Consider the following 25,072-nt stretch of genomic DNA (forward strand, 5'->3'; position numbering starts at 1 on the left):
TTAAGTTGAAAAAATCCTTAGGGTCTGTTCACATTAGAGTATTTTATTGCAGATTTCATGCAGCTTATCTGCCTAAAATCTGCAGTGGAGTGTAAGAAGTAAAGTGGTGATGCAATAGAATGACAACTTAACTCCTCTGGTTGTGCACTAAACAGTAGTGCAAAGGGCACCTCTTCATATTACACAAAAGCCTCCTGGACTCCTGTCATAATGCCAGGAACTTTAGCTCTGAACAGGGTTTCCCACTCAAGAGTTGAGAGCTTCTGCTACTGATTTGCTCGTGGTTATATATCGGCGGCCTTGCTCGAGCTGAGCACAAAGCTAACTTTGTATGAATCCTTACCAGCCTGCCAGGAAACATTTTCAATTAACTCTTTTGGGGACAGATACTAAGGAGCGATCTGTAGAGTATTTGTATTACTGCCCCCTAGCCAAGTAAGTGAGGGGTTAAATGATGGCTGTTCTACTCCTGAATTGCCACATGGCATTTACCCAATCCTGGCTGTTTCTACAGCCATTTTGCAGCCTGTAGTGACCATCACATGATAACTAGAGACTGAAATGCAGATGAAGATGGCGGGCCATACAGGCAGGGGCTGGAAGGGGTAAGTGTCATGGTGTGATCCCACTTTGTATTTATGTTAAAAATGCAATGTTGGAACAGCCTTTCAGCACTTTTTGGGTGCAATTTGCCTTGCGCTAATCACCTCAGCCAGCGTATGCACTTGTGAGCTGCAGAGGGGACCTAGATTTGCAAGTCCAGGTCCTGCGTGCACCCATAGGCTGTATCCATGTTTTTCAGGCAATCATCAGGCTTCATCCAACTTCTCTAGGCAGTGGGATTCAAATATAGATTGTTTGGGTTCTTGCGAACCCAAACTTTTGGCACGTTTGCTCATCTCTAGTAACTAGTGAAGCGAACTTGCCTAAGCACAAATGCTTGGCATTTGACTTCTGGTGGCTGGAGAAGTTGTATGCAGCCCTAGGGAGTTGTTGAAAACATTAATATAGCCCTAGGCTGTGTATTTGTTTTCCTAGCAGCCTTAGGTCTGCCTCCATGTTCTCAACGAATCAAATGCTGAGTGTTTGTCTAGTTTGTTTAACACTATTTGTAACCCTTCACTTCCAGTTCTAAATGAGTATTTTTGACCCTACTTCTCTATCATAAAGATTTGCCTGTGGTTTATTCCTTTTACATGTCTTAATCTTAGTATTGGGTACATCAATCAATCAAAGGCTAATATGCCTTTTTTAGGCGGAGATGGGTCAGATCGGCAAAAAATATTTGCAAATGGTCTATTTGTGAATATTTTATTTGCATCGGGCCCATCTACGCCTCCTGCGCCAGTGGGGCGGTGAGGAGGCGTTACGGGGGTGTGGCTGCATGCAAAGGGGGCGCGGCCTCTGCGTTCACCTCATTTATAATTTTTCCGGGGGAAAAATGATAGTGAAACCTACGCCAGCTCAGAGCATGGACAGGCTCCGTGTGCACAGGATTTATGTAGAGGCAATGCACCTCTCCATAAATCCTCTGAGCTCCGGAGCTGCGGGGACATTTGAAAGCCCGGCGTAAAAAACGCTCTACTTAATAAATGTCCCCCTTAGATTGAGCATTTCTTAACTCGTATATGCAAAGTGATGCTTTAAAATGAAAATTTCTTGGAGAGAATAGTTATGCATTTATTATTTGTTTATTCCTTCCAGTCTTTATATTCTTTAACATCTAATAAACATTTAGTATGCTCCAAATTCTAACTATAATTATTTTCCTCCCCTGTTATTTGTTCCTGATATTATACAATATTACTTAAAATAAAAAATTATTGTTCGCTCTAGCTACCTACTGTACATTTCTTTTACTGCCTTGTGTAACTAAAAAAAAAATGGAACCACTAAGAAATCCTTAAAGTGTATTATTGCCTGATTTTAGGTCTACTAATGCTGATAAAGAGTATCTAAGTTATGTATAGCTCAAGAAAGCTGACATTTAAGTGGTTTTATCCGTATCGGCATGAGATTCAAGCACATGATTTAGCCGCTTGCAGGGATTCATCAGCTTTAGATGGGAGCAAGGCCAGTATTCATCTACCTTATTCTATTCTTTATTAACAACTCTGCTGCCGTGAGAACCTAGACTGGTTGTAATATTCTCTCTTCGGGGTGGTGACTCATTTTTATCTTGCAGATATTTAGTGAAGATGGCATAGTTCCCATCTATTAGTACCACATCTCTCGAATGTTTCTGGCCCGTGACAGCCTTTCCAGAAATACAAAGTCTGCGTTCAAAGATAATTCCGTTTTAATTCAGATTTAAAGAAGTCAACAGCTTGGGTTAGTTCTGCATTTTGTATGATTTAGAAGCACACGAAATGTTGAAACAGGCAACATATGAAGAAGCAATTGCCGTAGTTTAAGTTCAAAGGGCATTTCTCTTTGATCAGTTTTTCTCATATAATATTTTCGCTCAAGGGGAATGAAATAAAGATTTTTTAAAGTCATTCTCCTGGAATAATTTTCTTTTTACACTTTTTCTGTAGTTGAAAATCAGAACGTCTGATGTCTCTGTATATGTTGGAGAACAATTTCCTTTCTTTTTAATTGTTAATTTACTGAAGCCTTCAATAAGAAGCAGTTATTTTATTTTATTTTGTTTAATAAAATACAGTTTGTTATAACAAAATTAGAAAGTTTACGTTCTTTACCCAAAGGCCTCATATGTTTATGTAATATTTCCTTTTTCAATTCATTGTCTAGGTTTCAGCATTGGCTGCTATGGTCACCGTCCTACCAGCATGTCAGGACACAGAGCCAATCAGTGCTCTGGCTTGGTGTCCAATCCTAGTATTCAGCTACTGGGGAATCCGATGCTCCATCATTCTCTATGGGCATCGGACTCCCCATTCATTCTCTATGAGCGTCGGACTCTCCTGTCAGCGCACGCGCCGGGCTTCGGGAGCTGATATCTCCGTGACCCGACCGGATCCAAAAACGGGACCCGGCGGGATCAGGTGAGTATAGGGGGCTGTAACGGGGGGTCGGGAGCCTGTCACCCCAGCACAGGGGGTGACAGGTCCTCTTTAATGGGGTTTTATGGCTCTAGAGTAAAAGTATATACTGTATGCTGCAGAGGCTAATAGGAAATAGAAAACTAAGATACTTTCTTGGCCGGGTCTGTCACAGCTCCTGTTCACTGATCCAAGTCCGATACCTTCTCTCTTCTTTCTGCTTTCATATAAGTATAAGAAGAGACTATAAATAGAGACGAGCGGAGTGAATCTGGCGAATTAGGACTTGCTGCAAAGCTGTCAATTTGCTTTGTTCTGCAAAGTGAATTCAAAGCGATTCATTAAGGAAATTCATAAAAAAACTAAATGACCACGACACATGCTGTCTGGAGCATAACTGGGCAGGAGAAGGGGATTAACCATAATACCTAGTGCCCATACAATCAGCTGCAGGCCCCTCTGTGATGTCAGCACCTTCCCCTCTATATAAGGCGGTTCGGTAACAGAGGTGGCCAGTCGGTTGTGTGTGGAGGAGAGAGCAGGATGGCAGTTAGAGAAGAGCAGAGAGAGACTAATAGAGCAATTTAGGGACAGAGAGAAGAGGATAGAAGGGCTGATTGTGGGTGATGTCAGCACCTCCCCCTCTATATAAGGCGGTTCATTAACAGACATGGTCAGTTGGCTGCATGTGAAGGAGACAGCAGGACCGCAGCAGACAGTTGGTGCAGAGCAAGGAGAGACTATCAGAGTGATATAGGGACAGAGAGGAGAGAAATGGTGGAAATTGGATGATTGAATTGCAGATTGACTTTTTTTTTTTTTTTTATTCTGATTTTCCGATTTTTGACACATTTACAATAACATACTTTAACAAATTCACCCTTCTGTAATCAACCCAGTATTGTAGCTACTATAGTTTTGGTTTTAATTGAAATTCATTAAGATTCGATTTGCGTATCTTAACGAGTTTGAATGAATACTTGTAAAACTCGCAAAACAAATTTCCGCCTGCTTCGCACATCTGTACATATAAGTCTTAGAATATTCATTACAACTGAGGAAGCTGTCCATGTCATGAGTAATGTCTCGCCCGTTACTGATGCCAATGTCAATGAAAACATAAAAAATAAATGAATGCCACTTTCAATAAAGGGGTTGTCCAGCACATGAAGTGTTGTGATGCAGACATGGAAATTAAGAAAGAGTCTTTGCTTATCTTCTTCACACTTCCACGGCATTCATCTGCGGTAGCTTCAATGTCCCCCCACTGGTCGCAGCTGCCACTTCTTCCGAGATGAACTCATCTCAGGAGTGATAGCTCGCTTAGCCAATCACTGACTGAGACGGGACAGCGCCGCATCCATTGATTTTATAAGTGGGCTGTTACTCCCAAGATGAGTTTGCCTCAGAAGTGGCGGTGGCTGCAACCAGCGGTGGACACAGGAGACACTGCAGAAGAATGCTTGGGGAGTGTGAGGATGTAAGCTTAGGCACTCGGTTATTTTTCGTATGACTGCAGCACAATATCAAAAACTTTAACCCCTTTAATAAAGGTACGTTATAAAATATTTTGCAGGAATACCCCTAAAAAGCAGAGAGCGCCTGCAGAAAGATAGCTCAACATAAAATGTTAATCCAATATGCCACTAACACTTTGTTTTTTAATTTGTTGTTTCATGCTTCTATATCTGCTTCTGGTCCTGTGGGATTAAAGATTAAACAAGTGCCTGACTGTCAAAATTCTGGTCTTTGGGATATTAGATTAAATGAACTTCAGTTCCTGAATTCTGCTGGTGGCATAGAAAAAACATGGCAGTTAATCATCTTGGAGTGCAATTATCCTTCAAGAATGATTAGCTATATTCTAGCATCTTGAATGAGATTTTTAATAATTTCTACATTAAAGAGTACAGTTTCATGGATTTAGTGTTATAATTCACACTTTAATAACTAATATGTATTCCCTAAATTAACCTCCCTCTTCATGTACAATTCTAGAATGTTTAAAAACAAGGGTAATTGCAAATGGTTAGGTTTTGTGGATGGCTTCCTGCATACTGTACCTGACATTTAAAAAAAAAAAATGCAACAATATATTAGGGAATTTTATATTAGATTTTATAATCTTTATTTTAAAAAAATATTTTTACAATATTTCTCCTTCTCCTTCTCCTTCTCCTTCTCCTTCTCCTCCTTCTTCTTCTTCTTCTTCAACAAACACCTAATTGTAACAACTTGTGGAGCAGGTCTGAGTTAGCACCAGAGTCCGTGTAGTCTCAGCTATATACCCATGAGCTAGGATCCTGTTTGTGAGGAATCTAGCCAATGGAGGGCAGCATGGGGGTGCAAAAAGCTAATAGCAGGGTAAATATATTGAAAACATAGCAAAGAGAGCTTGCACTCACCCAAAAAATAGCTGCAAATCAATCCATTTATTCAGTCTTGGCAGACGAGAGTGGGGAGGGGAAGTGAAAGCAGAGGCGTCCTGATGGCTACAGACTGTTTCCCGTGGCTAACCATGACACGGGAAACAGTCTGTAGTCATCAGGACGCCTCTGCTTTCACTTCTCCTCCCCACTCACGTCTGCCAAGACTGAATAAATGGATTGATTTGCAGCTATTTTTTGGGTGAGTGCAAGCTCTCTTTTCTATGTTCTCAAACACCTAATTGTACTCACCTAATCTAAGTGATATACTGTAGATAATAACAACAACTTCATACCCAAATAAAACTTTACCAAACCTAAGCTGCCAATAGACTTAACACTAAGCCTAAACTAAGTCTTGCACATGTATGTGGCTTCCAGAATGGGAATTAAAACGAATAAATAGATAAATAAATAACAGTCAGAATAGAATTGTCATGGGAAAACTTTGTATAACTCAACGAGTTGATTACATACTACAGTTATTTCAGGTTGGATACTGTCACAACTCTACTTAAACAACCCCCTACTGCGGTTGTGCATTATTTCCACTATAAAGGTACCTGAGTGGTCACAAAAGGCTCTCCCTCACCCAACCAGCCTTCATAGATTTAATAGGTATCACATACATACAAACCCTACCAAATAATTATATTTATTTCAATTTTAACTCTCCAATATTTTTTGCTATACAAGTTTTGGTAAAATTGTAATTGGGGATACTACAAAATACAACAGGTTCCACAAAAGAGCCAAAGAAAAGAAAAGAAAGAAAGTAGCCATGTTTTTCTAAGCCTGGATAACCAATTCGAGGGGCTAAAGACTACATTTTATTTATAGTGTGATTCACTTTTACATAAATTAATTTTGTAATATATTCTTATAGGGTCAGAGTTCAGTTTCTAAAATACAAACTTACAATTCCCTTGCTGAGGGCCCTTGCACACTGAGTAAAAGAGGTGAAATTTATGAGTGGAGTCTGCATGGTGGATTCCGCTTATCATTCTGCATGTCCTATTGCTTTGATGGGATTTCTCATGCGCCTCTGCTCTCCGCTCAAAGAATGAACATGTTCTTCCCCCTTCCCCTTCCTCCCCTCCTGTTGTTTGTCTTGCGTCTGTTTGTCTGCCTTACATCTCAGTTCATTTACCTATTACATTGTAGATTCCTTCTACTGGACATGTCCATTTCTTAGATACCCATACCGGTGCACACATGTTTCTGGCATAGCGAATCTCTGCTATAAGTACCGATCATCCAGGTGCCAGCGCGCTACTGCTTCTCATAAGCCAATCCATGACCAACTTCCACTTCTATATCTTGTTTATGATGGATTCAGCTCCTCTGTTGTATTTGTTTGTCTGTTTCACTATGATACCTCTACTGTTTCTTATTGGGATATACTTTTTGTTTCTGTACATTTACAAAATATAAAACATTAAATAAGGAATGTAAAAAAAGAATGAACATGTTCAATCTTTCAGCGGAGAGCAGAGGCACACGAGAAATCCCGTTGAAGTAATAGGAGAGGCAGAATGACTAGCTGACTCTGCTCGTAAATTCTGACTCTTTTACTCAGTGTGCAAGGGCTCTTATGTAGCATTAGTGGCTTAAAGGAGAAGTCCGGACGTTTTCTACAATGTGATAGGCAGTTGGGGAGAAAATAACAAGCAAACATTGATTACCTGTGATGTGTCGGCTGCAAGTCATTTTCTTTCGAGTTGTGTTGACGTCACAACTCAGTGGAGAATAACCGTCCCATATGATGGACAGCTTGCTCAGCCAATAAGTGATTGAAGCAGCATCCCACCCCAGTCACTGACTGGCTGAGTGGCGAGTCCATCAGAGAGGATGATGGCTCTGGTGGAAACTATTTATGTAAAAAAAAGGCTTGAAATCTATATTCACATGGCTCAATATCCATTCTTCTCATATAAAATGGAAACATGAGCTTTTAAGTGATTAAAATTATACATATTTTGGGATTATCAGATTTTGTGGACTTTAACTGTTTTACACAATAAATTCTTACATTAGAAACAATGAAAATGTGAATCTGCTTGTATGAAATAGGGAAATGTTTACACATTGCTGCTGCCTTTCTTTGTTGTTGGCGTTTTTAACTAAATAATTCACTCGACATGTACATGTTTTTACCACATGTATGGGAAATCGCAAACTCCCTTTACTGCTTTGTGTACAGTATGTGACTCTTAAAACCTGTGAATATTTGAATTGCCTAGACATATTTTATTTAGATAGTACACATAGTGGGTGTTAAAAATGAAGAAAATCTTAATGCAAATTTCCTTATAAATTATGTAGGTTAACGAGAAGTTCTGCTTTGAGATTCCACCTGTTAACATGTTCCTCAAACAAGAAATAGAAAAGATATATATTTATTTACTAAAATGTGAATGATTGTTTTTTTATTTAATTTTTATTAAGCAAGGACATTTTTGCTTTATGAGCAGAATTGGGCAATGGTATTATTGATGATCAAAGCTGTATGGAGCTGGATAAGCGTCAGGTTGAGGAAAAAAGAGAGTCGGTCTATCTCTATACTCTGTCTCTCTATACCTGGTTATTCTTATCTGTACGACCTTGGTGTTTGTCTGTCTTGTCTTTGTTTCATGTTTTAGACCTCAGATACAGATACAGATACATCGCCTAGTTGCCCCCTCCCCCCACCTACTGTCTTAAGGCAAGTAGGTGGGGCAAGTCTAAGATACAGATACATCGCCTAGTGGCCCCCCCACCTACTGTCTTAAGGCAAGTAGGTGGGGCAAGTCCATCGCTCAAGGGGTGGAGTAGGAGTCAATGTACTGTGTCAAATGTATATACTAGAGATATGCAATGTTACAGTTCTGACAATGACACTCATGAAAGTTAAAAAAGTGAAATAAAAGTACACCGAAGAAGGAACACTACATTTTTTACCTCAACACTTTTAAATTATACCTTTCATTTCAACAAATAACTGACATGTCAAAATTACGTCAGACGTTTTAATTGGGGCCCAAGTGCCGAGACCCCCACTGATTGCTCAGCTCATCTTAACAAAGTGGTATTCAGATTTTCTGCAAATTCAACATTTGTTCAGCTTTCCGAGGAGAGAAAAAGGAAGGGCACATTGTTCAGCTAAGCACTTACACTTCTTTGTTTTAGCTATCTGTGGGGTTTCGGCATCCAAAACACTCACTTATCAAGTTTTTGTAAATTGTAGACAATAGAGATGAGTGAATTGACAGTATAAATGAAGTGAAGTGCTTTGTTAGCTTGGCATTCCGCTCTTCAGCTGCCTTTGAAGTCTGTGGCACTCCAATCCAGGTGCATAGAAAAGCTGGATCCAGAACTCCTTGTTTCCCAGAACTGGATCCAGGTTTTCCCGGAACCCAGAGTTGCACAGACTTCAAATGTAGCCAGCTGATAAGCCGACTGCTGAGCTAACAAAGTGTTTCACTTGATTTACTGTATACAGTTAATCCACTCATATTTAGTAGGTAATCTTTAAAGTATAAAGCTTCATATGGAGAATGATGCTAGCCCAAATAATCTTCCAGAATCTCTAAGAATGTTTTTGTTTTCACCCCTTAACCCCTTAAGGACAATACAAATTTTTGTTCATGGGTTTTTATTTTTTCCAAATCTTCTTCTAAAAGTCATAATTATTTCCATCTATAGAGCCATGTAAAGGTTTGTTTTGGTACTTTGTAATGACACGCTTAATCTTTCCATAAAATATACTGTGAATTTGAAAAAAATATATATATTTAAAACTTAAAAAAATAAACTTTTTTTTTTAAATTAATGTACCTAAAATTGCCCTGTCCTGACTCCTATTACTTATTTTTAATTTGTCCACCTAATGAGCTATGTGGGGGCTCAATTTTCATGTGGTTTTCATTTATACCATTTTAATGGTTATGGGACTTCTTGATCTGTCCTACCATACCATCAATGACACACATTTACAGTGATTAAATTCCATTGTGGCTTTGACAGAGGAAGTTAAATAGTTAATAACCAGTACTGAACAATCACCCTCTAAGGGCTATTAGAAGTGACTCCCTGCTGCTAAATGCAGCAAAGAGTCGCCAGGTATGGAACTGGCCTAGCTCCCTAGCCTGCTCCATACACCCTTAATTGCATCATGACATAATGGTAAATCATGGTGGGTTAAAGGGGTATTAAGGGGAAAATTTACTTTTCCTCTATCCACAGGATAGGGGAAAAGTAGGAGATCGCAGAGCCCCACCCCTGAACCCTGATCTCCGTATCGGACCCCACTGGCTCTGTTATGAATAAAGCCCCAAGTCGGCCTGTGGTTCTATTAATTCCTAAGGAGCAATGGAAAGAGCAGAGTACAGCACTCCGGTGTACTTGGATCTTTCCGACACTCCATAGAAATTAATAGAGCTGCGAGTCACGTGCCGACCGGGGGCTCTTTTCATAGCAGAGCTGGCCGGGGTCTGATATGGAGATCGCCGGAGGATTTCAGGGGTCAGACCACTGCGATCTTCTACCTGTGGATAGGGGAAAAGTAAAATTTCCCCGGAATACCACTTTAAGAGGGTTATTTACCCTTCAATACATTTCATATAAAAGCAGCTATAGGCAGAATTAAAATGCATATGTTCTATTGGACATATTGACACATTTTAGTATTCAAACTCGATTATTGTAATTAAACAATTCACTTGAACTGATTGACCAAGATATAAATTTCTGATATACATACAGCCTCTACTACCCTATGTTAATTAATTTTCCTCAGAATGTGACCATAGCTGTCACAGTAGTGTTGTAATATGTGGTTATCTGGCTTCGCTGACAGTTGACTCAAATCTGCATCCTGTCTGTAGTCATTATCCTACTGGATAATATTAATGTGGAATTAACTTTAATCCTCACATTGTACAGATTATTTTCATCCCTCTCCCTGCCAGTAAAGTCTACACCAGCTTTCCATCTGAAAAAGATGTACTGCCTAAGCCTCTTAAGGCTTGCAAACAACATTTAAATAATTTTCCATTTAAAAGCTCTAAAACATGTGCATATCATTTCACTAATTTAGTTGTCCATGAACTAATAATAGTAACGCTAGTAATATGAACACTTCCTGGAAAATGTAAATATCGGTGTGATGAAGCCTTTGATGAAGACTCGCAGGTAAGAGGCAGAATGGTTGCTCAGTGGTAAGCCCTGTTTCCTGGCAGCGTTGGGGTTCTAGGTTTAAAATTTTTGTTGTTGTTGTTGGAGTTGAGCTATTTGGGGCTCATTTTTTGTGTTGCTTTTTGTTTTGAACCATGTTAATGTCTATGGAACTTCTTTTTTTTTATTTTTAGAGATGTCTATAGTAGGCTGTAGCAATAGATCAGTCACAGCAGGCATGGAGGCTGCCATGACAATGGATCAGCTCCCTCGATCATGTTGGTGGTAGCCGATCTGAGGGATCAGCCTAGAGCAGATTATCCAAGTAGGCAGGTACAGTCAACTGGGTTTTGTAAAGGGCTCACTGTTCCTCTGTAGAGGTGACACTTGGGGTATGTTCACACTGAGCAAAATCGACAGAGCTTTCCGCCGTGGAATCCTGCCTGCCTCAGTGTTAAACAGCATGTCTATGGGAGGGCTCGGGTCCCTCCACTCTCTGCTCAAACAATTGACATGTCAATTCTTTGAGTGGAGTGCAGCAGAAAGAAGAGGCACAGGAGCCCCCCCATAAACATGCACTGAGGCGGAGAGCTCCACCAAGGAATTCCACCGATTTTGCTTAGTGTGAAAGCACCCTTGGCCTCAAAGCCAATAATCATTGCTTTTGCAACGATTGCTGAAAAAAAACTTTTATACCCAACAAGAATACTTAGGACAGGTCTCTTTCCTTTTTATCTACATACTGCTGATGTCAAAAGTAGGAAGCAGTCATAAAAATTTGACTTGTCTAAATGTGTATTTAAAGGGGTACTCCGGGCTGGGGGGCTTCTTTGCCTGTGGCTGGGGAGGAGGTAGATGAGGGCAATGATGTCCCCTTACCTCCCCGGTTGCAGAGCCATGTCCCGGATTGTGCCACTGACTGGCTGAGCGGACTTGAAACGTCATGTCTCATGCCCCTGCAGAGACCAGGAAGCGGCTGGGCAGCGCAGACCGGAGCAATCTGGGACACAACGCTGGAAGCGGGGAGGTAAGGGGACGTTATTGCCCTCATCCACCTCCTCCCCCGCTATAAGAAAAAAAGCCCCCCAGCCCGGAGTACCACTTAAAAAAAGGCATGTTGTTACTCATGATCTATCTGTTTTATTAAAAAATATATATTTACATCAAAATAACTTTTAATGCAGTCTACATTGCTTCTGAGAATTCTACCCTATCAATGTATTCTGCTGCGGTCTCCAAGTTACCAAAACATCCTTCACTCCAAATAAACACAGGTTACCTTAAGCGCAGATAAGATGAAAGAAGTAAATAAAACTTAGAAAAATGCAAAAAAATTTATGTTTTTACTAAAAGAAGGTTATAATAGGTTAAAAACACAACACGCTTCGAAAACCTCTCCCATTTCTTTCTCAAGTGTCAAGTGTTGATATGTTTAGCACTTGGCTGTAAAAAAAAATTGGGGAAATGTAGAAGAACCAGCTTTTTATAAAATGTGCACATCTCTGCCACATAATTTAGTGGATAATTTACAATTACAATATGTCTACCTTAGGCCCCGTTCCCACTGAGCAAAGGTAGCGGAATTCCGCGACGGAATTGTCCGCCGCGGAATGCCGTTAGCCTCCCGCTCATAATGGGACTCTATGGGAGGCGCGCGCTCCTGCCCTGTCCGCGCTGAAGAATGAACATGTTCATTCTTCAGCGCGTACAGAGCAGCAGCGCGCGCCTCCCATAGACTCCCATTATGAGCGGGAGGCTAACGGCATTCCGCGGCGGACAATTCCGTCGCGGAATTCCGCTAGCTTTGCTCAGTGGGAACGGGGCCTTATGCTGGCATCATTTGGCAAACTTCTCTGTTTGTATCACATTAGAAAGTAAAAACTTTAGCTGCAAATTTTCAATAAAATTTTAAGGTCAGATTTATGTAGGGATATAAAAATCACCTTTTTTAAAAAACAGCATTTCCTAAAATGACATTTAGGAAATGTGTTAACCCTTTAGATGTTTCACAGTAATTAAAGTGTATCCACCAATCCACCCCACCAAACTGCTAGTACCATCCGTTTGATGGGAGTAAATCCCTACCAGTTGTATCTAGAGATGAGCGAACCTCGAGCATGCTTGAGTTGATCCGAACTTTGGGCATTTGATTAGCGGTGGCTGCTGAACTTGGATAAAGCTCCAAGGCTATGTGGAAATCATGGATATAGTCATTGGCTGTATCCATGTTTTCCAGACAACCTTAGAGCTTTATCCAAGTTCAGCAGCCCCAGCTAATCAAATGCCAATCGTTCGGGTTTGGATCAACTCGAACCCGAACCCGGTTTGCTCATCTCTAGTTGTATCTTTTAAAATGTGCCTGGTGCTTTGGTTAGAGCAAAAAATTATCTTTTAAACTTGCAGCCTTGTGTCATACTGGCATTGCATAGAGTGTCTGTGTCCCAGGTCTGCTACACCTCTCCTTTCTTCCTCCCCACCCTTCTCATCATTAGGAATGCCTAAACTAGTGATTGGGTGGGGTGGTGGATACAGGGTCGCCCTAAAGCGGCACTATCAGCAGGTTCGGGCCAGTGAACCTGCACACGCTCGGCCGCACACGCTCGGCCGCCCTAACCTTCCTCCTCCCGGCCCACCCGCTATGCATATTCATATATGCATAGCTAGGCCACTTGGTACAGGCTGCTTCCTGCACATGCGCCGTAACAAGCGGCCTAGCTATGCATATATGAATATGCATAGTGGGCGGGCCGGGAGGGGGCAGGCTAGGGCCGCCGAGCAGATGCTCCGGGAGCATGGGGAACGCCCCAAATGCTCTCAAACCGCTAATTAGCATATTAGCAATTAGCCGAAAATGCCACTATATCGGACCCAACAGAAATATGACTTACAGCCCTGGAACCCTGAGGTAAATAGCGGCTGGCTCATATCAGCAGGTTCACTGGTCCGAACCTGCTGATAGTGCCACTTTAAGACAAAATAGAGGCAGAATTCAAAAAAAAATTTCTTCAAATATTCAATTTTAATAGAAAGGTCTTTTTTTTTTATAAAGCAGATAGTAAATAATGTGCATGTTTATTATTTTGATGGCCATAATCAATTATGGCTGCAATTCTATATGGTGTGGGCACTACCAGCCAATTTGCTTTTGACGTCAATAGAGTGCATTATTAGGCTATGTTCCCACAATGTAAAAAAAATAATGTTATTTGCTCTTATTTTTACATTGGGGAACATAGCCTAATACTGAAACGTTTGCTGTATTTTGACCTCAATATTTACTTATGTAATACGAACACAGCCTAACTCTGCAATTACATTAAATTCTGTCAATTACTGTATATTTACCACTATGTGTTATAATACTGAACAAATAATACGAATGTACAGTGTGTATATATATATATATATATATATATATATATATATATATATATATAATGTTAAAAATAATACTAACACAATAGGTATTTCTAATTACAGTGGGGCACAGGTGTGCATACAGAATGCAATACACAGGTATAGAGATGGACATATATTTCACACCATGCATAATACATAGGAAAAATTACCAAGCAAAGCAAAAATATGTTCTGGTTGATTGGAGTAAGAAAGGACATTTGGTGGGATAGTCATTGTTTTATCCTGAACTTTCTGGGTCATAACTCCTCAAGGAATAAAAAAAAGTAATTCAATGACAAGAATAGGTTAGTAGTTCCAGTAACACAAAAAAGGGACTTGATAAATTATACATATATGAGTGTAGTGCTGTTTTGCTTTGCCTGCACTTTCTGAGTCACTGCATCCTCCGTTTCTTAGTGATGTTTTGTCATGGAATATATGCATCCTTTGATGTTGTAGTGCTCCCCCGTTGAGAGACTTTGAAAGGTTTAGACTTCTTTATGAGTTTCCAGGTGGTACATATTTTGCATCTGAATTTAAATCATCGAGCGTTTTGGGTAGAAAGGTAATGGGGGATGAAATTGCACAAGTTAAACCCTTTTCTTGCCTTTTTTTTTCAAAGATAAACCACAAGACATTTGATTCTTTGTGAATGTGTTTACTTAGATATTTAGCATTATCCGCACAGTGCCATTACCGAACATGTCGTTGAACAGTACTCGGGAGTGTGTACATAAATGTAATTACCTTTTAAATTGCAAAAAAAGAGCTTAGGAAAAAAAAAGCATTTTAGTTTTCTCCAAGAAGTTATTATACCAAAGGTTATGCTCTTAAAATAATAAAATAGCAGCTGTACCTGAGGTTTTTTTGCATATTTTTTTTAGATTTTCTTTCAATCCTAATTTCAAAATGAAAGGTGTGCTTTGCCATTCCATCGCCTAAAGCAACATTTGCCTAAAGCAGGTCATCTGATCAATTATATATCCTGGGTGTTTTGGGCTCTCTTAGAAACAAAATAATGTTAACAAACTATGCTCGTTCTTTGTTTATCCTTCTCTGCATGGTTTTCATAGACTGTAAGGGTACAAACACACTTGGAGGATCCTCAGCGAGTTTCTCCAGCCCTGTTTAATCAATGGCAGACAAACTCACAGCAGGGATGTTCATCCCGGCTGCGAGTTTGTCCACAGCCCTCCCCGTTACCCCCCCCCCCCCCCGCCGCCTGGAGCCTATACGTCACCTGGTCCCCGCTCCAGCTTGCTTCGGGGCTCCCGGCGTCTTCACGCCAAGCGCATTGATTGGCTGAGCGGGGCCTGCCGGGAACCCCCAAAGCAAGCCGGAGCGGGACCAGGTGATGTATTCGCTCCAGCTGGCGGGGGTTAACGGGGCGGGCTGCGGACAAACTCGCAGCTGGGATATACATCCCTGCTGCGAGTTTGTCTGCCATTGAGTGCACAGGACAGGGATCCACAGCGAATTCGCAGCAAGAAACTCGCTGTCGATCTGCCCAGTGAGTTTGGACCCTGAATGAAGAATTCCTTACATGGGGGGGTTAGGGTAAAGAATACATGAATTAGAAAAAGTTGGCCATAAAAGAGAATAATTTGCTTCTGATTCATCCAGTGATCAAGTTTATTGCATTTTCTGGAGTATATATAGTGTTCATTTACATAAAGTATACTGAAACATAAAATGGAAGCTTTCTTTAACATGATGATGTTTTTATGATGGTTCTCCAGCAAATATAACGCATGTGCATTGCTATGCAAGAATTTATTGCACATTTGATGATTAAATACCGTGGATAGAGATAAGCTGATCTCGAGCCCCCCACAGCTCCCCATGCCCTCCCCCCCATTTACTGGCTCGCTGTTGGCACGTGTAATAGTGTTGGCAGCAAGCATGGAAGGAGGAGCAAGCGACTTGACAAGTCGGCGCTCGCTTGCTCCTGGATATCGCCTCCGCTTTACTTGTCCTCTGTAGCTGACAAAGAAAATGCATTTGGTTAGAAAGGTAAGGAAAGGGTAAACCTCATGATTTGTGTTAATATCATTTATAAGCACAGGACAGTGATGATATCTCATAGCCATTGAGTTTAATAAGCAAAACTTAAGGTCCTCTTACACAGAGAGATTATCTGACAAATAAGGCAGATATCGCCCTGTGTAATAAAGATAATGATCACCTGAGGAGCAGGTAATCATCTGCCACCAGCCAGACATTGCTCCCTGTAACAGTTTATGCACAGCTGAGGGCTGATTAAGGGAGTATTCTGGCATAAAGAAAATAAAGATGTCATGCTTACCTCTCTAAATTCCCATGGTGTACTCCTGCCGCGTCTTTGAGTCCCCTGCTGACCGCAGTCACAGCAGATGAACCTGTTGCTGCAGTGACAGCCCGCTCAGCCAATCACTGACGAAGATCTGACAGTTCTGCAGCCAGTGATTGGTTGAGCTGGCTTTCACTGGAGAGACAGATTTGTTAGCGGTGGCTGAGGTAAGCAGGGGACCCAAAGACATGGCAAGAGGACACCAGGGGAATGGGAAGAGGTAAGCATAACATCTTTATTTTCTATATACCAATGTCAGATTACCCCTTTGAATCAAGGGCAGCACGGAAATCGCTAACAATGAAAAGGCTCAGTAAGCAAGCATGGATTTAGCAGATCAGCGCATTTAATACTGCCCTTAGTCTACTTAGTAATAGTGTTGAGTGGACTTGCCAAACTGTTCGGGCTGGACAATGTTTTCTCCACCTGAGCGCTTGGCATTTGTCTCCTGGCAGCTGGAGAAGTTGCATTCTGCCCTAAGGCCATCAGGAAAATGCAGATACTGCCTATGGCTATGTTCACACTACGTAAGTTCTGCAGAAATCACGGCCGGGATGATCTTTTCTGAGACCAGCCGTTCCGTGACCCGGCCGGGTCATGGAACGGCCGGTCTCTTACCAAATGTGAACATAGCCTATGGCTGTATTCATGTTTCCCAGCAAACCCTAGTGCAGCATCCAACTTTTCCAGCCACTGGGAATCAAAAGCCAAGCATTTAGGTGTGAAGAATGTTGCCAAACTCGAACAGTATTACCACATTTATTACCATTTCATAAAGCCAGTAAAGTTAGCTAATGTACAAGAGAACGTAAGTAATGGAACAGACCAGACACTCTGGTTTGTTTTATGTTTTTGGGTCAAACCCAACTGTATTCTTCTCAATATGATTTGGCCTGAAAAGATTGATCTAGTTGACGCCCATGTTCATATCATCCCTTGGCAATATCACCTTTACATTTTTTCTTTTGTTGGCATCCAGTCTTCTCTGAAGATTTTACATAAATGGTCAAAACAATGACTATAGTCAGTTTGGATGACTATGAGTCAGTACCATGTACATTCTCTTTGCATACACAGGCCACTTGATTGATTTTATCCTCTCTTGAATACAGTGTTCTCTATGTAAAGAGACATCAGAAGATTACTGATAAAGCGGCAGAGCCAGATTCCAGCATGGCGTGCTGCATAATACTGGTGTGTTCTTTTCATTTTAATAGCATGCACAAGCAAATGATAACACCGGGAGCATCACCCAACATATGTAATTTGTCTCCGATTTGTCCCTTCCCCGTCACTGAACTGATTTCTCTAGTGCTGCTGGAAAGATGTTTGCATCTAACAAGGGGTGGATGCTCTATCTGCAGGTAGTTACTTTTGATGCACAGTGTGAGAATAATAGCTTCTCTCTGAAATAATGCAGTGAAGTTCTTGGTACTTAAAGTTAAAACATGACACCAAATTGGAAAATGTCGGCTACTAGGTAAAGATGTATTATGTTTCAAATTATATCTGACACATTTTCTCTACTACACGAAATTACTCTACATCCTAATGGCGACATTTTACATTAGTTGTATCTCCGGAGCCATAAGCTTTTCGTTTTATTGTGTACAAATGTACACTATAGTCGGTATGTTTAATACATATAAAATGTAGATGGCATAGAAGTGCTTCTGGGGAAAAAAAAGAACAACATCAAATGAACATCCCCCATAAGGGTAGCTTACCAGAAGAGTCCTGGCTGTGGCTATGTTCACATTCAGGACATGGTGGAAACCACACCCACATTTCTTTACCAATAGCTGCATGACTTTTCCCTGGAGGGATATCTGGCTAGTCCTGTGTTTTGAGATTCCTAACTTAGGCTCTACAGACCTTTTTGCATATTGATGTTGCATTTTGATGTTGCATATTGATGTTTGCATTGATGCCAATGCACGTAGAATTTCACTGTATTGAGCACTTTAACCAGCAGCCAACACTGTCTTCTTTGGCTGGTCTCCCTGAGATCAGTGATCTGTTTACAGTATTGGTCTACTAGTCTTTGCCTGCCTTCTAGCCAGGATCCTGCTCCACACTGATGAGGGGCAAAACCCTGAAACAGCTGTCTGTGGATGGATACCTGGCTTTGGTATTTCCCTGGTCATATCATCAGACTCATAATTGAGTTGGATATTGACTAAAGGGATCACTTAATATGGTAGTTTTGGTGGTCTCTATTCAGGAACCATGCTTTTGCTAGGTCCTTCCCTAGTCCCGTGATTTGAGACTCATAATTGAGGCTCGTAATTTTTGAATATTTTATGATTATCCCTGCAACATTATGTGGCTGTTGGGGAGGAGACTGAGACATGATTTTGACTGCATTTAGAATGTTTTCCAAACATGAATGGGGAAACACAGCATCAAAAGGCTTTCCGACTCTAATTTGCTTCTTGGCAATAAACACCTTATGGAACCCTCGTTAATCAGTCAGTTTCCTGTTATTAAATGTTTTCTACTGTTTTTGTGCTGCAGTAGAGAACAGTCACAGTCATCTGGTGCTCCTCCATATCAGGTGCCATCCATCACATGATCTCCACTCTCAACATTATATATGATGTCACTGTCTTCCTCCCTGAGCCCACCAACAACCTTCTTCAGCACTCCCAGATCTTTGATGCTGGTGTGCTTCCTTCATTTTTTTATATTAATGTTTTTATTTGTATAGCGCACACAGATTCCGCAGCGCTTTACCTGTATGTTTTTGGGTGTGGGAGGAAACCGGAGTACCCGGAGGAAACCCACGCAAACTCGGAGAGAACAAACAAACTCTTTGCAGATGTTGCCCTTGTTGGAATTTTAACCCAGGTCTCCAGCGCAAGGCTACAGTGCTAAACACTGAGCCACTGTTTCCCAATCTACATGGTAAAATTGTCCCATTTTTATAATGTATAATCAAAATCCCAGTAAAAATTAGACAGTATTGCAACAGTGTGTTTTATGCAGAGGCCTGTGGGTAGGGAGACATGGAAGAGTGTGAAGACAGCATAAATATTAAAGAGTGCAGCACATATGATATTTCTAGTGAGGGATGTAAATTGCCAATGGGATGAGCTGGACAGGAATGCAAACTGCTAGGAAGAAAAGTAGGAGAGAGCACGCCAGGCTGCCAGAAAACTACTGACATGCCCTCAACCAGAAAGTGCTTCTGCACAATGAGCAGAATGAGCAGGAGTAAAGGCCCTTTTACATGGCCCAAAATGGGGCCCTGCAAAGATGCAGTCATGTGCCGATCAGCAAGATCAGCATCTGTTTGCAGTGCATCTAGAAGGCACTATGTATTGTACAAATGATCACTGTATCATTTATTTGTCCATTTAAATATATTGATATTTAAAGGCTTTGTGAAGCCTCTGCAATCAAGCTCTGATCTCACTAACTTACACTTATTTAACTGTGTAAAAGGGCCCTAAGGGACTAAATTTTGTACCATCATAAAATTTAGATTTGTTCTCGACATTATTGGGTTTAAGTAAATTTGGACATTAATGGTAAGTATACATTTCTTGATTTGACACCATCACTGTCATGAAGTAATGTGATGTTAAATTTTGCCATGTCGGATCCAATACCAGTGACTGTATTAAGTAAAAAGCAATAAGCTCCTTTAGAGCTAAGGGAACTGAAATTTGAAAGTGCTGATACTGGTAACACACAGGGAAAATCAGCACCATTTGTTAAATTTTATTGAGTTTTTTTACCCATTAAAGTCCAGAATACCTGCATTGGATGATTTTCAATTTGTGGTTGAAAGGGAATTAAAGCTGTATGATTGTACATTAGACTGCAATACAAAAGGAAAGTTAGACCAAAATCAATGTAGTGCATTAAAAAATCCATCTCAGAATATAAATATCATTATTAAAATTCAGAGGAGTTAAAGTAGTCATTTTGGATTATGGTCTTAATATTGTGGAAGATATGAATACAAACAAAAAAAACATAAAACGTAATAATAATCCGTAAACAGTATGCAAAACGGTTCTTGCACCTCTTTTTGAAAACAAATTAGCTTTTGGGGGCACATTCATCATCGTTGCACCCCTGTTGTACACCACGGAAAAGACTCTTTTCTTTTCCGTGGTGTACACCAGCTGTAACCCTGCTCACCCGATGAGTGGGGGTGCCTAAATTATCATGTTTTACTTCCAGAACCCGGCGTAAACCCTACAAAATCTAGACCTATTCCAGAAAAAGTGTAAATTTTTGGGCAAACCCTTTGACTGACGCAGGGTCGGTCTGCTTTGCTAAGAGGTATGCGCCTCAGTAAATCCAGCAGGAAAATTGGGGCAGGGTGTTATAAAGACAAATGTATGAGTAAACTTGTCTTAATAAATCTCCCCCTTGGAGTATTTACAGAACAGGATAAGGAATATGGACTTCCCTAAGTGCACAAGTTGATACCCCCCCTTCCCACATTAAGACTAATTTCTAGTAAAAGGTCCCCGTCAGAAAGAATTAGTAAATGAATGGATAACCATCTTCAACCCATAGTACAAGTTTATTTGGCAGAATGGCTACCACTGGTTGACATGTGATGGCATGAGGTTATTTATATAAACTACATAATTTGGCAAAAACAGCCTTGTCTTTGACAGATATATGGTGGCTATGCAAAAGAAATGAAAAAATGAATTGTCTTAGCCATAAAATATTTATTACGACAATACCTTTTGCAAACAACTTTCGTCCTCATAAGATTGTCTTTCTCACCTATCATTGCAAATGTATATATAGTATGTTATGGTGGGAGGAATTGTTTTAACTTACAGAAAGCCATTTGGTACATTCACAACTTCCTCTTTATACAATGTTGCAACATGACCTCCCTACCAGACAATAATTCCATGAATTTAACATTTACAAATTGATTATCAGATTGTTCTTTTGATTTTGTGGATTAATATCTGACAGGAAATGTAGAGAGATTACAACAAGAGAGTAGCGAATGTCCAAACCCAAACTCTTGGCCGGTGTTGGATGCATCCCTAGTAGAGATGGCTGAAGAAGTTGGATGCAGCCCCAAGGCTGCCTGGGAAACATGGATACAGCCATAGGCTTCTCTAGGAATTAGAGATGAGCGAACCTTGAGCATGCTCGAGTCCATCCGAACCCGAACGATCGGTATTTGATTAGCGGTGGCTGCTGAACTTGGATAAAGCTCTAAGGTTGTCTGGAAAACATGGATACAGCCAATGACTATATCCATGCTTTCCACATGGCCTTAGGGCTTTATCCAACTTCAGCAGCCACCGCTAATCAAATGCCGAAAGTTCGGGTTCGGATGGACTCGAGCATGCTCAAGGTTCGCTCATCTCTAATCCCTAAGCCTATGGCTGTATCCATGTTTCCCAGGCAGCCTTGGGGCTGCATCCAACTTCTTCAGCCACCAGTAATCAAATGCAGAGCATTCAGGTTCATCTTTGCTTATCACTACGAGAAAGTTGTCAACAGCAGAGTGAAGGAGAATGAGCACTTACCCTGGCCATACAAGCATATGTAGGGGGAATGGGCTGAAAGGGATGAGTGAACAGGGAGTTGTGACATGCAGACAGGTCATATGCAGGGTTAGACTTAGGGTATGTTCACACTGAGTAAAAGCAGCCGAATTCCGCAGTGGAGCCCCCCATTGCAGAATCTCGTCTGCCTTAGTGTCTCTATGGGATGGCTTGCCAGCCATCCCATTGATACACTGTGTGACACTGAGGCAGGCGGGATTCCGCAGTGAGGAGCTCTGTCACGGAATTCTACTGCTTTTACTCAGTGTGAATATACCCTTAGGGAGACAATTACAAATGGTCCGCCGGATGTGTACGCCAGGGAGAAGGTGCAGATTCGCTCTTCTCCCTGGCGTACGCCTGCTGTTTGCCCCGCTTCCCTGATGGGCGGGCTGGGGGAGCTTGGGGATGTGAGGAGGTGGTGCCTCCTCCCGTGCCTCATTTATCATGATTTACCCCTGCTTGAAGGCGCAAATTATGATCAAAATCTACACCTGCTGGAAGCCGGGCACTTTAGTACGCCAGTCGCAGGTTCAGGCGCCCTGCTAACCAGATTCACTAAGAGGCGTGAATCCTGGTGGAAAAAAGGGTGCGGGGCCTAATAAAATACTGGTCTTCATAAATCCCCCCCTTAGTGTCTATATATTGTATAGGAGGCCACACTGAAGCTAGTCTTCAGCTGAGCATAGGGAAAGCAGACACAGAGGCGGGTAACGGGGGGGGGGGGGGGGGTGATTTGCCATATACTAGTGATAGAATGGCTAGAAATAGTGCTGCCCTTCATGTAAACACACGGGACAGCACGTCCTGAAATGTAATCTGTTACACTTTGAATTTTACACTCTTTAAAATACTAGAATGATGTGCACCTGGAAATATTTGGCTACCACAAAGGTATACAGGAGGGGTGAGCTTTCAAACTTTATATATTTTTCCTTTGAAAAATGCAAGAATCCCTGGTGGAAGAGTAAAAATTCAAGTGTTACCAGATGCTTACTACTGAGCCTTTATTTTGTTAGGATGAATATTGAGAGATACAAATGATATAATGATGACAAATAGCAAGCTCTTCTGTTATAAGCAGTTACAATAGCACACAGGCATACTGGTGACTACATTAAGCCTGTGTTAAAAATGAGCTTCATTACCAATCACTTTGTGTGACACATAGGTAACAAGATAATCACGTTATCTAATTACTTCAATTAGAATACTGTTATTATTTCCTAATGAAAATATTCCATAGCACTTTAATACTTCAGCTCCCTGGGAATTCCAGTAAAGGTTGCAGGATTTTAAATGCTAATAGTTTTAATTAAGTGGAAAAAAATAAAATTAAAAATATTATTGAAAACTTGCTCCAAGGCGTACACCCAGGTCACAGCTTTTATAAATTTCCCCTTTAGGGTAGCTTTCGGATCCGCAGCGGATTTCACGCTGTGAGTTTGCAGCAAAATCCGCTGTGGATCCTGGTAGTGTGAAGTTGAATGGGTTACATACCTGCAGCGGAATTTTCATTCCACTGCGGATATGTAACCCGGCACCTTTAACCCCCCGGTGCCCGCAGCCCCCAGCCCGGAGCATACATGACCTGCTCGGCACCGCAGCTGTGTGTGAGACTCCCGCCTCCCCTCGTTCCCCATCAGCCAATCAGTGCATGTGTCACGGCCGCGGCGGCTTCCCGCGTTTCGGGTTGCCGCCGCGACCGCCTCCTGTCCCGTGCAGCCGCCGGGGTCCTTGTGTAGGGACCCGGCGCTGCTGCTGCTTCGGCCCCTGGGGCGCCTCACCTCTCCTCCGTGCATGTCGCGGTCTGTGCCGGCCGGCGCGCGCGTCCCCGCCTCCTAGGGCGCGCGCGCGCCGGCTGTCTCAGATTTAAAGGGGCAGTGCGCTCCTAATTGGTTAGTGTCACCAATCACTCCCCTATAAATCCCAGCATGCCCTGTCCTTGGTGTTGGAGCCTCTACATGCTTCCCATAGCGTTCGGCCCAGCTCCCTGTTGTTCCTGTGTCCTGTCCGTTACCTGGTCCCAAGTCCCTGTTCCTGAGTCCTGTCCGTTACCTGGTCCCAAGTCCCCGTTCCTGGTTCCTGTTCCCCTGTCACTCCACCTGTTCCCGTGTCCAGCCTGTCACGTGCTCTCTCATCTGCAGACTATTGCCTGTGCCATCTCCTGCCACGCCTCGCCTGCCGACACCAGCAACCAAGCCAGGGGTAGCGACCTGGGGGTCGCCTGCCGCAGCAAGTCCATCCCGCCTTGCGGCGGGCTCTGGTGAAAACCAGCGGCCCCTTAGACTCCGCTCCCTGGTGAGGTTTGTGCCATCGCTGGTGCCGGTCCAGTGGATCCACTACTCCGGGCGTTACAGCATGGCAGCAATGATTGGCTGATGGGGACCAACGGGAGCACGGCAGCACTGATTGGCTAATGGGGACCGACGGGAGCACGGCAGCACTGATTGGCTAATGGAGACTGACGGGAGCCTCACACAGCCGCAGTGCGGAGCGCGGCTACGGTGCTGAGAATTGTGGTGGGTCCCCGGCTATCACTGATAGCCGGGACCCGCCAGGTAGACACATCCGCAGCTTCTGCGCCTCTGTTATCCTTGATCGTAAATTAACGTCACTGCAGCCTCAGGCATAGGCTGCAGCGACGTTAATTTACTGTGCAGCGACGGGAGGGGGTTAACTAGAAAAGGGCCCTGGCACAGAACTTGCTTAGTGTCATACTGTTGTCCCAGTAACCTGACTGCCCAGTGTGAGTTGGGTCTCTCCACGCTGAACTTTGCAGAAAACATGGCACAGCGACTGTTGAGGTGCATTTTATTAATATAATTAAAAGGAGTTTAAACCTAATTGATACTGAAAGACTTTTAATCACATGATTACCTTTAATCTGGAATTATTTTATAGAATTCCTATTAGTAACACCATGCTTAGTAAGGAGGGTTTATAAGATCTTTGTCAATACATTGATCATATTGTATTGAAACAGCATTAATCCAAGTCATGACTGGGGAACACATTAAGCAGCATAAAACAGCGTGCCAATAAATCATTTCCTTGATTCATATAAACAGTATTTCTACATTCAGCTTTCAGGAACTCTCAAGTGGCCATTACAACTAACTGATGAAATCACTTTATAGTATACACAACATTAGATGTCTTGTTCTGAAATGTCATCTTTTCCTTTTTAAAATAAAATTTCAAGATATTTCAAAATTG

At 41.9% G+C, this 25,072-nt stretch overlaps 1 protein-coding gene across 1 annotated transcript in view; it reads left to right on the plus strand.

The window, feature by feature from the left end:
- LOC138795177 (collagen alpha-1(XIX) chain-like) overlaps window positions 1-25,072 on the plus strand; it is a 384,669-nt gene that overhangs the window by 281,078 nt on the left and 78,519 nt on the right. The window lies entirely within an intron of this gene.

The sequence above is a fragment of the Dendropsophus ebraccatus genome, chromosome 6 (assembly GCF_027789765.1).
Source record: "Dendropsophus ebraccatus isolate aDenEbr1 chromosome 6, aDenEbr1.pat, whole genome shotgun sequence".
NCBI lineage: Eukaryota > Metazoa > Chordata > Amphibia > Anura > Hylidae > Dendropsophus > Dendropsophus ebraccatus.